Consider the following 17660-nt stretch of genomic DNA (forward strand, 5'->3'; position numbering starts at 1 on the left):
TCGTTTAAGAGAAGTTCAGTGACATACACACTTACAGAAGAATTATATATATAAAGATAGTAAGACAAATATTTCAAATTCTACTTAACACTAAAAGTCGACTTCTTCGACGTCGACTTCAAGGTACTAATTTCTTAGATCTTTAGTATTAAGGATATGCATGCCCCTATAACAGTAAACAAACACAGGATAATTATGATATTTTTATAACGTACAGACAAACAATGTATTCTTCAATATAGTGACAAATACTTCTTCCAGTTCTTTTTGTGTGCAATGAAAAGGAGGCGCCTAACATTATGATCATTAAGATGAACAATGTACACGCACGGCGATGTGTTTAATTATAATTTGTAATAAGCTGTGGCTTGTAGCTCTAAAGACTGATCGCTTTATAATTTTTGTTTTAAGATTAATTGTTGACCGGTTTCTTTAAACATACAATAGTTTTCTGGTACAGTTTTCCCTTTGAGTAAGATTTGTAATATGAATGTGAGTAAAATATAAAACATTTCCACTTTTCTATTTTCTTATTTTATATATTGGGCTTTTTTCTTAAAAGAAAACGTCAACCTCACGATAGAGCGCAAAATTCAGTACTTATATATATAGTAAACTGTAAATAGATAGGTCATGGGATTGGTAACTATATTTTTGAAAATAATAAAATATCAAGATTTCTTTTTTATTACTATTACATAAATATTCAGATGGATAAACTATCATATACTATCATCACTAGTGATGACAAGTTTTTAAGTTAAAATCCTGGATTAAATTCTAATTAAGTTTAATAATATTGATAAATAAATATTTTGACTTCGTGATCTTTTAGGTAGTAGTAGATAAGAAAACCTTAAGAATATTTTACGTAGAAATAGACTTAATAAAGGAAATAGGTACTTACTATAAGTTTCCATGTGACATAACATTCTATACTTAGACATTTTACTTAAATACTTAGAGAGATTATTGCAGTAATTAAATAAACTTAGCTGGACAGGTTGCTTATGTGAATGACATTATTAGTATGACCCAACCTGAACGTAATTTTATGTTTGTATATACCTATTACATACTAAGTAACCATTTAATTTAATACTAAGCTACTGGTCTACACAGTTTGCTAATTACCTAATCAAAAGTAAGTAAGTAGGTATCGCTACTATCTCTTTAATATCTCACGTCAACGTAGAATCGTTTAATTATTTTGGTTTGACTAAAGATGCGTTTTTTTTTCAAACATGTCCATCCTTTTTTATGGTATAAACGCGTAAACGAGCAGACGGATGACCTGATGTGAGCAATCGCCGCCACCAATGGGCACCTGCAACACCAGAGGCATTACAAGGTACTTTGCCCTTTTGGGGGTTAGGAATTTAAGAGATGTTAGGAAATTCCGTGTGTAATAGAAGGGGCAACGGTCTTTTCTTTACGTGGGCAAATAATCCAATGCCTTTTTCCGCCTTGGGCTAGCGAGAGAGTGTCAGACTCTTACTGACTAAAACCACTCCGTTCCTACTCCTGCTTTTCGAGCCGGAGCCCCGCTAGGCAGTATGCAGTTCCGGGTAAGTCTAGCAATGTCCTACGATTCTATGATTTTTCTATCTTAAGTCTAAAACCTAATGAGATAATTTTACGTACACCAAAAGAATAAGTTCCATCACATTTTAAATAACATCACCGCACACAAACAAAACATTCTAAACAAAATCTCTAGCATTTAATAAATAAAACTAACAAAAACGTTTGGATTACACAACGAAAAATTGATAAGGAGCAAAAGCGTTCACTCAAAACAATGGACAATCTTAATCATCGTTTACTTACCGTCACGATTCGCGAACCGAACCCGCCCATTTCACAACACAAAGATTAAATAATTAATAATTGCAGCCATTAGGAAGTAAAGGCCATATTAACCGGATTCACCGGTGGCTTACATAAAGCTGCTCAAGGAGCGATGGAGTACATTTTAGACGTGGACGCGTTAACGGACTGTCACGACCACTCGTCAACTTTTAACGAGTGATTTGTCGACGGTGAGCGTTGAGTAAGACCGTCGTTTTATTGTTGACTTTGATGCTTATATGTGCAGAAATATTTAAAATATTATTCATTCATTCTTTCTTTCACGTGTTATAATAATTGTTAAATACAATATGCACTTGCACGTTCATATTGTAGTTGCCTGCACTTTAGTCTCGTAACAGAGACTTCTTTTCATTTATTTTAGTGAGGCTTTTGTGTTCGTTATGAGAACATGGTGCAAGTTTAAAATATACTTAAAAAGATATGGCTTTCGCTCTTCGTGAAAACTTAGAAAAATAAAAGATAAAGTCTATACTACTGAATGATTGAAAACTTAGTACCTTCATCAGGCTATTTGTGATAAGGAACAGTAGTCAAAATGCATGATACACAATATTGAGTGATGAACAATTTTTTTTTACATTTGATTTGTCGACTTTTGGCCGCTATCTCGTCTGATGGTAAGTGATGATGTGGCCTACGATGGAGCACGTCTGCTCATAAGCAACCTATTCACTCGGGCTTTGAAGATACCTAGGTTATACCTATCAGGAAACACAGACTCCCGCAATCCGGCAAATAGATATTGTACCATACCAAAATCAAGACAAAAACACGCAACCTTTAACATTTAAATCTTAACATTACATTACAACCATCCACAAAACGCATTTAGCGCCACCATTTATGAATAACGGCGACGCGATAAAATCAGGAGACAATGCCGGCTAACTGTGAGCGATAAAACTATAATGATGCACTTAGCAAGCAATACATTTAGTACAACGGATAAATGTCATCATGGACAAAGCCATGCTCGTAATCCTTACGAACAGGAAGGTTAGACTATAAAACTTGAGCTAAGTGCCTAGACACAAGAAGAATAGGTAGGTAGGTACCCATTGTAATGTATAGAAGATAAGTGGTATAGAACGCCCAGGTACGTTGAGGGATGGGCAACAGCATTATCTAAATTTTTAGTAACTGCGATGTCCCTAGTCCCTACCACAAACAGGACTTATAAAATGAGCTTACTCACATAAACTATGTGAGAGAAGCTAAATAAAATCAAAATTTCTATTAATTTCGTGGGTTTTGTGGTAATTATTAATGTTACAATACACGTCACACCGTTTTATCCCCGAAAGGGTAGGCAGAGGTGCACATTACGGCACGTAATGCCGCTATACAACGTACACCCAGTTTTCACCATTTATGTTATAAGTCCCATGTAACAGTGCAGTGGGTGAGCCTATTGCCATACATTGAGCACAATTCCAGAGTCCGTGCGGACTGAGAAATTTTCGAAAAACCAAAGGAAGCCTAGTAATGCATTGGCCGAATCGAACCCGAGACCCCTTGTCCGGCAGTCACGTCCATTCGACCAACGAGGCAGTCACTATACAAAAATAAATAACCCAATCCAACGAAAACCTACTTTAACTAACCGAAATAAATTACAAATTCGATAACTCAAACCTTTTTTTAATGAATTAACTTTTTTACAAAATGAACAAAAATAACTACAAAATTTACTGCGTCTACCTTCGGTAAGGAATGTAAATGGTTACTAATTAACAACGTGTTCAATGTTCATAGTATCGAGACCAATAATAACATTATCTGCGAACAAACTTATCATCCTGACGCCTTGTTTACAAAAACCTGAGTCACTTCTCATTATCTGCGTATAAGGTTCCGTAGTAATTAATATTAAGCTTTTTTTGTATGATTCCTTACTTGTATTTATTTTCATCGTACAAAATGTTGCTTTATTTTTTTTATAACCTACCTATGATCTTTTATTTCCACTATAGCATCAAAGACGAAATGTTGTTCGATTAGGGAAAATAAGGAAGAAGCATTTATCCAGCAGTGGATGCCTTCTGGCTGATGATGAGAATGAGGATGAGGGTGATGATGATGATAATGATGATTATGGTGATGATGATTTATTTATTTATGTGTGTTTTCGTATTGGTTTTCGGTCGTCTGTGTTTTTTTTTTTTTTTTAAAAAAAAACGTTGCCCTACACTAGGATTTTCTCCTGTGTCGTGGGTGCGTTTACAAACATACAAGTTCACATGCACATGACACCCAGACCCGAAACAACAATTTGTGGATCGCACAAAGAGTTGCTCCGTGCGGGAATCGAACCCGCTACCCGTTGCGCGGCAGCCAGTTGCCCAGCCACCGCACCAACCGTGCAGTCAATTGTTCAGATCAGTTTAGAGATGTGTTCCTATCGATAATTTTAATTAAGTTGCCATACCTATAGGGCGAAGTGTAACACACGCTTCATCCACTTTGACTTTAATTTTCATTTATTTTTCAATAATATTTTATATTTTATCAAACTATAAGCTTATTTTCTTTAAAATCGACACGTAATTTTACTACTACGTTTTAAAGTAGGTAGGCAATTACTAACAGGCTAATTTTCCACGCAACTTCCCATTATTATACACGATAATTATAACAACCACTATAATAGGTAGATATTAAAAACAATATTTTGTCCATATTTTCCCAAGACCTGGTTCTTCAAGTCAGTAATGTAACGTATAAGTGCTCGCAATTATCACTAATAGGGACTGAGCTGAATCACGAGCTGCAATAACGTTAATAATATTAGTTTTAAGAAAAGTGTGTAGTGTAATAGTTGGTAGTGCACCTAATAGCTCCGTAATACTAACAATTTGCAACAACCAATGTACAGCGCCTATTGGTTCCAGACACACACCGTACTGTAACTAGAATAGGAAAATTGAATAAGAATAATGACTATGTCTGTTGTTCTTTGAAAAGTCAGGGATATTGTGCTTCTTCTCTGTGTTCTTACCATTCAACTAATGACGTAGTTCAAAACTAGTCACATTGTACCTCTTTTTTTTAATGGGACAAGCCCGCCACATCATCCCATACTGCTGCAATTCGTGTAAGCTAGGATCTTAGATACAACTTGAATGCACCGGAACACTGAAGTCCGAAGTGTCTCAAGGACATAAATGAGAAAAAAGAACACGATAGTTTCCACTTCCCTCGGTAATATTTAACGCAGGAGACAGAATAACTGAAGCATAAAGGTACAAAAATATATTGCACAACTAGTAGAACCCCGTCAAGTACCACGGAACAATGTATTAATATATGAAGTATATATGAACATTAGGTACGTACATTGTTCCTAATGTTCATATATACTACTCAAGGTTCCGTGATTCTTTTCTACGGAACCCGAAAATAATTACAGCACTATCACCGCACAAAGAAAAAGTTTGTGATAGCCGCCATTTATCTGTTTGACAAATCGCCGCAGACATGTGTACCTTTGCACCGCTGTTTCTTATCTAAACTCACACATTATTTACCATTAATTACTAATCGAAAACTTACCAATAAACATTTTTATAAATTGTGGAAAACGGTCTCCGTTTCTCTCTTCCAATATTTCACCGTAACATCATTTACCTACTCGTCTCATATTTATTATATCGCGTAATTAGAAGAAAGTTTATAATCCCACTTAGTTTAATATGTCGTACTAATTAGCCAAGGAAGCTCTCTACCTATGTACAGTACCTACGTATATAAATAATTATTAGAAAGTTACAACCGGCTTGTGCAATACCGCCCTTAGATCGCCACGAATCCTGCGCCCCATCATTAACGAACTTTCACCAAGGAAATGCAATTTTCTAGAAAACGGTAGCGCGAAGACCATTGCAGTTTCTGTTTTTACCCGTCCGTGAGTCGCCGCGGGCTCTGTTACAGCATAATACTGCTTAACTAGGCTTTGAGAAACGACCCACTTCCACGGGAATGTAGGTGTATCACAGACTTTATTCGCATACTACGTCAAAAATGCGAAATTCTCGCATTCCTTCATGTACATTAACATAATATCGCATCGTATAATCTGCATGCATGCCGATACATCAATTTGCATAATAAACAGTGCCATAGAAGATGCACAGATATTCCACATTCCGCACCCAGCCTGTCCTTCACCTTTCGCCAAAGGAAAGGAACACGAACCCTGGCATCTCAAACAATAGTCTAAGTTATACTTGCAAAACTTTCCGCGATACTGCGCTCACGTTGTGACACTGCTTTTTGTGATTTCTTATCTAGAATCCCAGTGAAATATTGTTCACGGAATAGTTCCACGTCAGTTTCGTCACTGGCGCCTCGTCAAAGGTTATCATGCACGTAAATGGGATGATCTGTTTTAGCATGACGTGTTCTCTTACCTACATACCAGTGCATGTATGAGCCAGTGTGTTCTTTAAATAAACACAGCATTGCTATTGTAAGGACATGTCATAACTTACATTATTAATTCACACAATGAAAGGCTTGAGAAGAAAAGCTGCAACAAGTTCGTGTATCAATCTTGATCCGTTTATAATGCCTCTAGTCAACGCCTCGCACGTCTGTAATTATATAAAAACGTCGAGGGATTAAACTCGGAGCAGCGTAGGCCGACCACGCGTCCGTATGCAGGTAAGTGTCCATTCACACTGGCCGTAAAACTCTTTATGTTACTAAGCTTTACAATCACGAATGTCAATAATCATGAAAATGCTATACAAAATCTTATTCCGTCGGTTTATAACTTTCCGAAGCAGTTGTGTTATTTCAAGTGCTAAAGCTTCAACGGTACAACTCCGTCAGTGTGAACGACTCTTAACACGCACGGCTACGAACACATGAGAATAATGTATGCAAATCTTAATCTACCTTTTGTAAAACATTAATAATATTTTAATCTAATATTGCAACAACAGCTTTCTTTTAACAACTTTCATTCGCACTATTAAAATTCTGAGAATAATTTAGTTATAAGAGAGCAGTGGGCCGTAACTATTGAGTAATCTATTATATCTATGGCCATAAATAATAAAATAGCAAATGGCAATATTTGTTTGTTATAAGAGTTATAACATTGAGCGAAATCTTTAATTGCTTTTCGATCAGTTTGTTTATATAATCGATATAGACGCGATAAATTATATTTGGACGTTCACCGGCTATTTTATTTTTTACTCATATTAATAACTAAAACTGTTCTGATCATCGTTTATCTATTTATTGCTTTCCTGATACTCTATTATTCTCTATAGACTGATTTAAGATATGGCGAATTATCTATACTTCATCATTTTCATAAATAATAGATATATATCTCAAATTCTGTAGTCATTAGATTTGTCTGTTCTGTCGCGTGGGAATTACCTGTTCTCTTTATTTATAAGTACCATTTCTATAAACATTATATAGCAACCACGATAGAAACCAGTGAGTTCAGGTAAATATTTGATTAGCTACATTAGTTCTGTTTACGCCTCTATGGAATTCAGATCATTCAGTATTTCATTAAGGCCATGGACTAATTTTATGCGAAACATTTGAAAAAACAAATGAATCGTATTTCCGAAACGAAGGTAAAAACTGTTAAACAACAATTAAAATAAGACGAAGGTGAAATCTCATGAAACATTAGATCAAAATTAGTGAAATTTTGTTTTCTTATTTACTCTTCGCGTTACATTGAGAAATTCAGTTCAATGTCAGCGGGTAATAAAACTAGAACCTATTATTATAGGTAAATGGATATTCCATCTGTACACTTCACTACACTATGTTTCTTTTTTAGGAAATTCCGTTATGAAAGTTTTTACGATACTTTCAAGGATCTGTTTTTCACAAATGTTTATTAAGCCATTGAGACTCCTAATCAACAGAGAAATGAATAGTGTATAATTAACCGACTTCAAAAAAAAGGAGAAGTCCTTCTTGGTGGCTCCTGACTTTGCTCCTCGAGTCGGTCAACGTAATTATTGGATATCTAGATCTTCAAGAGCTCCTGATAAGACTCCTGCTGGACAGCGGTCTTCTACATCAGATGGTGGATTTTTCAATAATACCACTAAATTTCAGATCCTGGTGTAACCTTGGCATTTGAGTAATAAATTGACCTATTTATTTCACGTTCTATGTGAAATTTCGTATCAAAGCGAATTTCAAATTGTATCTAAACATAAATGTACGCTGACTTAGCAAGTTCTGAAATGTAGAATATTTTTCAAAGCATAATGAGCGGGTCTGGTGTCGAGGACCACCTCTCGGCCACAGCGGGGAGTCATCAACCAGAACTCAGTGAAATCAATAACGTAATGAGTAAATTGCGCAACAAAACGCAGCTATTCATCGATAGACCATTCTGATGAAGATTCACGAAAACAATACTCTATTTGGCATGGTAGATGCGCTCGTAAGTGTCGTAGGATGAGCTACAGGTATGATGTTAACGCTAGATTTTGACGGCAACATAGTCCAAATTAAAATGGTAGCGTTTTCTGTCAACGTTAGTCGGGAGTATCAAAAAAAAAAGAACTGACTGATCGAATAATCAGTATTTTTTCTGAGGATCAGAGGATAAGATCGTCTAATATCTCCTCTCCCCTTAGGTCAAACGAGAAGGAGTGTCAGACTTGCTTCGAGACGGAGCCCCGGCAACCTGTAAGAAGACCATCCACAGTAGTCTCACCAAGCTAGTAAAGGAAACATGTATTACTTTACTTTAAAAAAACACAGTAATAGGTGACAATATCACTAGCACAATCATGTCTCCACCTTGAAAAGCTACACTCTCATTAACAAGCATTCACACAAAAATAATACCACATCCAACAATACTAGTTTCAAGCATCATCGATATCAATCACTGCACACGATCAAGACAATAAACATAATAAACTCAAGGTTGAAACAAGAAAATATAGAAAATATTAATAGCAAGACAAATTGCAAAGTCTCATTCAAAGCGCTCTCGCAACCACTGATGTATAGGCATACACAGGTGTAATTTAACCATAATGTCATATATGATACGGGACCACCATAACTTGACCCACAACATCAAAGAAAAACTAAACAATAGTAAAGTAGATCCGTAACAAGAAGATACTGCGAAGTTCCAAGCTACACTGGGCACTGTCAGACACTCACCTTGACTTAAAAGTACAAGTTCTATTGCATATAAGTACCTTCAATTGAATCGATGTTTGCAAAACATTGTAGTTTACACGTACTATGTAACATTTAACGGCTATTAGTGCTATTATGTTTAATTTAATAACGTAATCAATACTCATGTAGTAATGATCGTTGATTGACTTTTATGGATGGACATCGTTGATAAAAGCCTTTCGTAGTTTCGTTGTTGAGGCAATGCTATTGAACCTACCCATAGAAAAGCGTGACGCATAAGATGTGATATCTATGTATCTCGTGTTCTGTACACGAGCGTTTCTACGTAATGTTTGGTACAGTATAATTTTGTATGACTGAGAGAGAAGAAGAAACCAAGTTGCAACCCTTGCTGGAAAGCAGTACCCTTAGTATGAGTTTACTTTATGTTTATTCGGGGCTCTGATTAGTTGGTTTATTCGAGCCGGCCAATTAGAGCGCCGAACGCACTCTCGTTTCGATTACTTTAAACATAAAGCAAACTCATACTAAGGGTACAGTTGCCGCAGCCAATGAGACGTCTGTAACACCAGATACATTTTTGGTTTTTGCGTAAATGTTTTTCTGAACAACCATATATTTTTCTCTCTATTTCTCTTCACAAGTGCTTGTAACTACTTTAAAACAATTTGGAAGCAATCTCTAATAAGCATCTTTAAAAATTTTGACATCGAAGACCAAAATCGATAAAATAGCTATAATAATAAAATTAAATAGATCTTCCATTCAAGTATTCTGAAATAACGTGATCCATAAATCCGATTAAGATATGGTAGAAAACGGTAATAAACAACGTATTTAATAAAGGAAGTAAAACAGAGCTGCAGGTTGAAATTATGTTGGTTTTCTTTTTGTTAGTTTCTTCTAGCATCAAACGGTTTACACGGCAGGAATCCCGGGCTGATGTGTATCGGATGACCAAAGCACCAAACTACCCGGGATGGTTATCGCGGGATCTTATCCCGGAGTTACGAGCGATCCCGCGCCTACAGCGATCGGACTTCGGGAAGGGCTAAGCACGACAGGTGTCCGAACTAAACTTTTTTTTTTCACTTTTTAATCACGCCGCCGCGTGAAACGAAATCGGTGCATAAAAAACTTTGTTGGTGTCGATGTAAATTGATACTCTGATAATAAAGTGTTAGTTTCTAATAGATGTAATAAAAGGGGCTTAAGAAGTAGTCGGTCAAGTTTTATTATTTTTTGGAAAGTCTATTCATGATACTTGTTTATGAACACCGCTTTACTGCTGTTTCGAGCCTTTTCTAAATATAAGTACGTTTTTTATAGTGCAAATAGGCTACAGTACATGAAAAGACTGTTGATGAAGCGAAAAAGCAAAAGCACGTCAACATTCTTAAAAAAAAATCTTGAAGAGATCGGTAGTATGTACTTCAATGTAGATAGCACTTAATATTAAAGAAAAAAAGGCATAAGAAACGAGAAACTATGCCAATTGCCAACCCTGCATGAACACTTGACCAGGACCTTTCGAAATAACGGAAAGCGAACGAACAACTTATTTATAATGCATAAACATTGAGATGCAATTGTGAAAGGATAATCAACAATGTTAACTGTTCTATTCATATAATGACAATAGGTGGTAATTATAATTTCACTTATTCAAATAAAGTCTGCAACTATGACCAATCGCCGCGCCGACAAGTTTCTGCACTCATATTGCGTTCATTTCGCTGGCTGTTTAAAATAAAATTGTGGAATGAATAAAACGAATTACGGACTTACGTTTTCACACAATGACGCATAGTGGCCCGCAGACAAAAATCCTACTAATATTATAGGTATGTAAATACGAAATTTTGACGAATATTTGCTAGATACTTAATCACGGGATGTGCCGTTACAGGCGTTGCACCGTGGGGGCTCCGGAGCAGGTCTATTTAGAGGACTCGATGCCCCTTACAGGTGCTGGCCACCAGGATGGTTTCAGTGAGGTAAAAATCCCACACTCCCTATTCTTTTATCCCCAAAAAGCTATGCGAGGGTTCCCCCCGTCATCAGAAAAAAATGTTATTAATCACGCAAAAATTACTAAACGAAACTGAATGAAATTTGGCAATACTAGTTTCAGTAGAAACTAGTATTGCTAATGTACAATTATGTTACCAAAGTATTTAAACTTGCTCACTAGTTTTCACCAACAAACTAACAAAATTTCGCGTTTATTACTATGTAGTAGTAAGTACTAAGCAGTATGAGTTACATGTTGGCACACCTCTAAAATGAGACTTTTTACAGCCTGTCCTTCTACCGATAAATTGAATCGACATCTTAATTGCAGTAAGCTGTTTACATAGTACCTAATCATATAAATCATGTTCTAATAACGTAGCAATCAAGTCTGATATCTTTATTAGATCTATACTAAACTAATGTCTATCATAAAATCGATCATAGTACACTTAGACATTATACCAACCAGTCGGTCTGCGGAATTTTAATCAATTGCTGCTTAATTTGGGCTTAAACCTGATGTGAATGTGGGTGGTTCGAGCTTTATTAAATCACGTAATAGTTATTAAGATATTATTACAGTAACATGATCTGATTGGATAATGATGGCCTGACTCGCCAATTACGTCCAGGCTATTTTTTTTTTACAAAACAAAATCTAGCTGAGTATATTTTTTCTCCTCTGTCCGCCTCGTATTTAAGATAATTTGGAAATCGTTTACGATCAAGTAATAAGGTCTTAAAAGTTTATAGCACATATTTGTAATTGTTATTACTGTAGATTAAGTCTCTCGATCATTATCTCCAGTTTAAAACTTCTTTAACCCCATAGGCTACGTTCATACTGCGTCAGTCAGGCAAACAAAGGTTTTCGTTTTCTTGACGCACCTAATACCTATGATCAATCACAGTAAAATCACTCAGACTCAGGTCGAAACAGAATGAAATTGCTATTATTTTCACTCGCCCATATAGTAACCGTCAATTTTTATTATAAAATGTGTTGAACAACATTCCAGCACCTTGTAATGAGCGGATGTCGGGAATCGATAGCAAAATTGTGGGCATATTTTATAATTTAATCACTATCACATCACAATTTTTTACCCTATCCGTTAAATGTCAAGGTTCAATTTCTATTGGTGTCGAGAATACTTTATTGTACATAGAAGAAACTGTAAGGTACAATGTTGCTTTGAAAGTGGCCTTTATAAACTTCGGAATAGGTGCTGCATTTACATCTTGTGCAAGGGAGACTCGCAATAAATATAGGTAATAGAAGCCGGCGCCAGTCGTTTTGAGCGTGTGCGTGATAACATCACAGCTCTAGGCGTCAACACCACACGGCTGTTTAAGAAATCACTAATATGTTGACTTCAACTATATTGATATGCGGAACATTTCTGCGAAGATCGAAAACCATTTATCTACAACAAAACGTCAAGGAGATCAAAGCTGTAAATATTATAACGAATCTAGTACATTACAAAATTTGGACAACTAGAAATTAATTCAGAATTATGTAAGAATTTAGGACGATAAATACATTTCCGTTGATCAAAATATTTTATGACTAACAGTCCATAAATACACGAGCGACCCAGATCAACAAAATAAATCTATTAACAAATAAACACAATGAATTGGTCTTTTATGTCAGTTTCGTTTAGTCCTGCTGCGGATGAAGACCAAAATAGATGGAGACGCCGTAGTAACTGCGCTTAAAGAATATGTTTTTCCCTCGTATATGTGTGTTCAGTCTCAAGGAGAAACAAGAGTGGCGTTCCGTGTAGCGCAAGTGAGTAATCAGCCCTTTGTTTGGTCTCAGACAACACAAGGATGCGCCAACAAAATTAAAACATACCCAGTGTGTACACAACGGAGAGTTTGTCCTACGCAAACCGTGTGAAGCACTGACCTCAATTTTTCAGTGGAATCGCTTTTGATTAACAGCTGATAAACTTCCTTATTGCAAGCTAATTATGGATTTTAGTGACAGAAAACACTGAGTAATGAATGTTAAAATCTGGTGAGAATTTTGTTATTTATCGACGATTTATAAGGTAGATACATCGATCAGGGTAATTAAAGGTCTGTATGTTATAAAATTGCAAGTTTGCGACATTTGTGAGAATTATGCGTCCGACAGCTTTATTATTTGTAATCAATTGTAGATGAATACGAATGTTGTTAGCGCAAGTCCGACATTGTCCTCGAGGCTTTCCCGCTTGAACTCATTATTACTCCCCATAATTCTTGGCGTCTCGTCTGGATCCGGTTTATATTGTTTGATACTTTTCACTGTTTATAGGCGATTTATAGTTTCCTACAGATAATGAACGGTTGAAGGCACTGCGTACATACTTTGCTGCAATTTGCACGATGTTAGCGCCATTAAAGCTCGCCTTTTCAATATCAATCTGGTTCACTTAGAAGTCTTCCTATCTGGATTCCAAGAATTGCTTCAATTTTATGTTCGCAGTCAATAACTTGGTAAAATAACTTCAGAGAACAATTTTAGTTTATATTTATATCCAGAAGCGCTTTTATGCTTTGCTATCTTTTACGTATTGTTTCTTTTTATGGAATTGAAATGATATTCACATTCTGAAGTTACATTCTTCTCTTTAAAAGTTATAATTACAAACAAATCTATACACGGTTTAATTTATTTTAATATGACATCTATATAATTAATGGCTTCATGAATTCAGTGCGGCGATCTGTATAACGAAGGCGCGATAGATTGAGTCACAGTACCAGTTGAGTCATGATTCAGATGTACAAGTAACGTGTTACATGCATTGAGTGACATTATCGAGCGGCCCGTCTGCTGTTGTACACGAGCGTAATAGCCGATCCTCTGGTACACGCATAATGAATACTTCACATTGATGTCATACTTGTAGAGGTGTTGCCATATCACGTGTTGGTTGAATTATCAAATCATTTACAAGACACAGTTGTTTTGTTGAGACAATGGCTTGTAGTTCAGTTATGTTGTCCTGTAAAATAAGGGGCTTGGTAACTAACCTTGAAATAGTTTTCTAAGCATCTCAATGTATTTTTTAATGGCATAAGCCGATAAACAAGCAGGCGTATCACCAGATGGTAAGCCATCGTTGCTGCTCATTTGGACACCCCAAACACCAGAGGCGTTCCAAATGCGTTGCCGACCTTTTGGGTGTCAGGAATATAAGGGTTTTTGGGGAATCGGGGATTGGGAAAGGGGATAATTGGGCCTCCGGTAACCTCACTCACACAACGAAACACAAAACAAGCGTTGTTTCACGTCAGTTTTCTGTGAGGCCGTGGTATCCCTCCGGTCGAGCCGGCCCAATTATGCCGAAGCATGGCTCTCCCACTTAAACATATGTGAAATTCTTGAACTAATCTTTTCTTCGCTGTTCAAATCGTTCAATATTTGAAAGCCATCTCTTAAATAAATTGTATCTACTATCAAGTGAAAAGGTAAACATGTAACTAATCCAGTAGCTACAGCCTTACCGATACATTACACGCACAAAAATAACATGTTTGCACTACAAATCTCACTTTCAAATCACGCAGTCATAACTGTGCTGTCAGATGTACGGTAGCGGATCAGCGTCATTAGCCACGACCACGAAGCTTGATTTACGCAATATGTGCTTTACAAATTAGCCGTTTAGTGTTATCTGCAAACCCGCTTCGAGCGGTAGACGTGCTGTATTTATTTGTACTCATAAAACTTGCCTGGAAGCGATATACGCTCATCTATAACTGTTAACAATGTTTTTTGTTTTTGGGTAGTTCATAATGAGGTACCAAGCAAATAAAGTCTTGATGAATTCGTCTAGCGTATCACACTCAAGTCCAATAACAGGATTACTGTTAAAAAAACAAATCTCTATCTACTAGTTTTAGAGAACGGTCTCTATTCCATGATCTACTTGCAAAACTAAAAAATAAACATCCTTTTTAAATAGTATCTATCTTCTAATCTCCACATCACAATGCATGTAGCTACGAACATACATTTTGTTAGTCACGCTCTTAACATTTCCAGTGTACATGACTCTTTGGGAATTATTTCACTTTCTCCGATGAATCCGATAGGTCCTAACGACGACTTCTCATTCGTCAACTGTTAGACAGGTGCCTCATTGATTATCAGCATTAGACTCCATTAAGTGTTTAACTCGATACCATTCGCTTACCGGTTTTAAGCTGCACAATTATTCAATTTAATCTTACGTTTTATTTTTACCCGTGTTACGACATCTGTGCAATATTTATTAACGTTACCTGTTATGTTATGTGTGTGGGAATTTTAGTTGATAATATTTTGTTGGACAAAGGTCTCTAATATTTTATTGCTCATAGATTTCCGGTGTGACAAACATTTTGTATTATGTTCGTACGTGAATGAGTGCCCAGAGGCTAATAGTTCCAGGGACTACGCAACTTATGTTGAATCGTATCTTTTTTATACATCCCATAATCTTGGCAGTTAGATTTTTCAAGGTCTACTCATCTTTCATTGTTATCTTCACTATTCGTCTACTTATTTTTGTCATCCATACCATGTGTATATGATCTCTGTAATTATGTAGGTATTCTGTAATTTTACTTTATTATTGTTTATATTCCCATTGTTTTACTCTTTGTTACCTCTTTGATTGAGAAAATTCAAGTCTAGCAAGAGTCTGGATCGGGCATAGCGCGGTTTCTATAATAATTCCTAGTTTGAATTTAATCCAGTGTTTGATGATATTTTACTGTGTTGCTATATGATATCAAAATTTGATTATGATGGTTTTCGGCTTACTAACGTAATTTTATTATTTAACGAGGAACTCGCAACACCTTCATGAATATAGGCTCTAGCATAGCTTGAAACTAGTCGACTTCCTCGTCAAGTAATTACGTGAGTAAGCTGAAAATTATAACAACTAATTTAGATTTTTAACAGTTTGGTTTTAGTTACACGGTCCAGTAATGATTTCTCCAATTTCTGCCAAAAAATTGTCTGTTTACCTGACAAAATTCCAATAAAAGAACAACAACAACAAAAATTCACGACTAAAGTATTTTTCTTGATTTTGTTGAAAATATCAACTCAAAAGGCTCAAAGTGCTCAAACATTATAAATATTCAAATTGTTGGTTAAACACTGAATGACAATGATAATCTGTTCTGAGTATTTTCCAGTGCATCAAGTGTATTACATGTTGAAGTTGCAAACACAAACATTACACAAGGACAAGTCGCGGTCACTGCGGCTGCAGACACACTCGACATCGTAAACTTTACTCTCTTCAATCAAGGCCCTTATGAGGGAAAAATAATACAAGATCACATAATATCTTCATAATAATCTTTTAAACGTAGTCTTATGGTGCTTTTTCACTAGAGATGTACTGTGGTACATTGCTGTGGATGCGTTTAGCTTCTATCAATCGTATTCATTGGTTCACATAACTTAGCACTGGTAGAAATGGATTCAGCTATGTAATGTATTCATTTTTTTATATGGAAAGATGCGTGCTATGGACGGCTTCACTTCTATCGATACTAGGTAGTTGGCTCTATTGAGATAAAAGACGTGCCTATTGACAAATATTGTCCAATTTTCTTTGGGAATTACCTAAAAAAGCAGAAAGGTTTGTATCAAGACCGCGTAGTTTGTTACATTGGGCCTGGACTGTCATTAAATTATCTAACAATTTTCAAAAGTGCCTGTTGATCGGATCAAACGTTGAACGAATGTACTAATGAATAGAAATATAAATACTATGTCAACAAACATATTATGTCAATTATAATATGTATAATGTTTCACGTAAACCACAAAGAATATCTACATATTATGTCATTCTAAACACATTGTATGAATGTCATGTACATCATTGTTTCATGTCTTATTGTTGATTGTGATTTCCACAACACGTGATGTCCACGTTCTATCTTCATCTCTAGCCTTATTCAGTAAAGTAAATCAAAGATCATCTTGTTGGCAGGGCTATCTATCATTAGATCCGAATCACGTACCAGTCCGATCCTCAGTCATGCATAAATCTCAATGACCGATTCCATCCGAGACAAACACGAGCAATTAGACGAAACTAGTAATCGTTTAATCTAAAGCGGGAGATGAAAGTGGCTGATAGTTTATCTACTGGATCAGGAATCTCGATACACGGACACCACGACTTACCTACTACATGTCATATTCTTGTCACTGCGGTGCTGCATCTTATACGTCGTGAATGATATCGTTTCTGTACTTATTTCATTTCATCATTACGCTCAATTAAATACGCTTCGGGTCCTCGGATTAGATTAGAATGATGAACATGTACGGTAAATATTAATAGATCAGCTTTCTGGAACAGGTTATCTACAGTGGTCTGTACGTCACTGGCTGTCCGCTCGGGGCGTGCTATCATAGCATCGTGTACATCATCGCAATTTTACACAGTATCCTGCCTGATTACATCTAAAGCTTTCACCCAACTCGTCGATTGCTGATTCATTAAATTCTTTAATTGACGTTAAATATCACGATGATTGCGAGAGGTCATTCGTTCTTGACCTCTTCTCTGTGAATTAGTGACAATGCTCTATCGCTATTG

Source organism: Spodoptera frugiperda, chromosome 29, assembly GCF_023101765.2.
Source record: "Spodoptera frugiperda isolate SF20-4 chromosome 29, AGI-APGP_CSIRO_Sfru_2.0, whole genome shotgun sequence".
NCBI lineage: Eukaryota > Metazoa > Arthropoda > Insecta > Lepidoptera > Noctuidae > Spodoptera > Spodoptera frugiperda.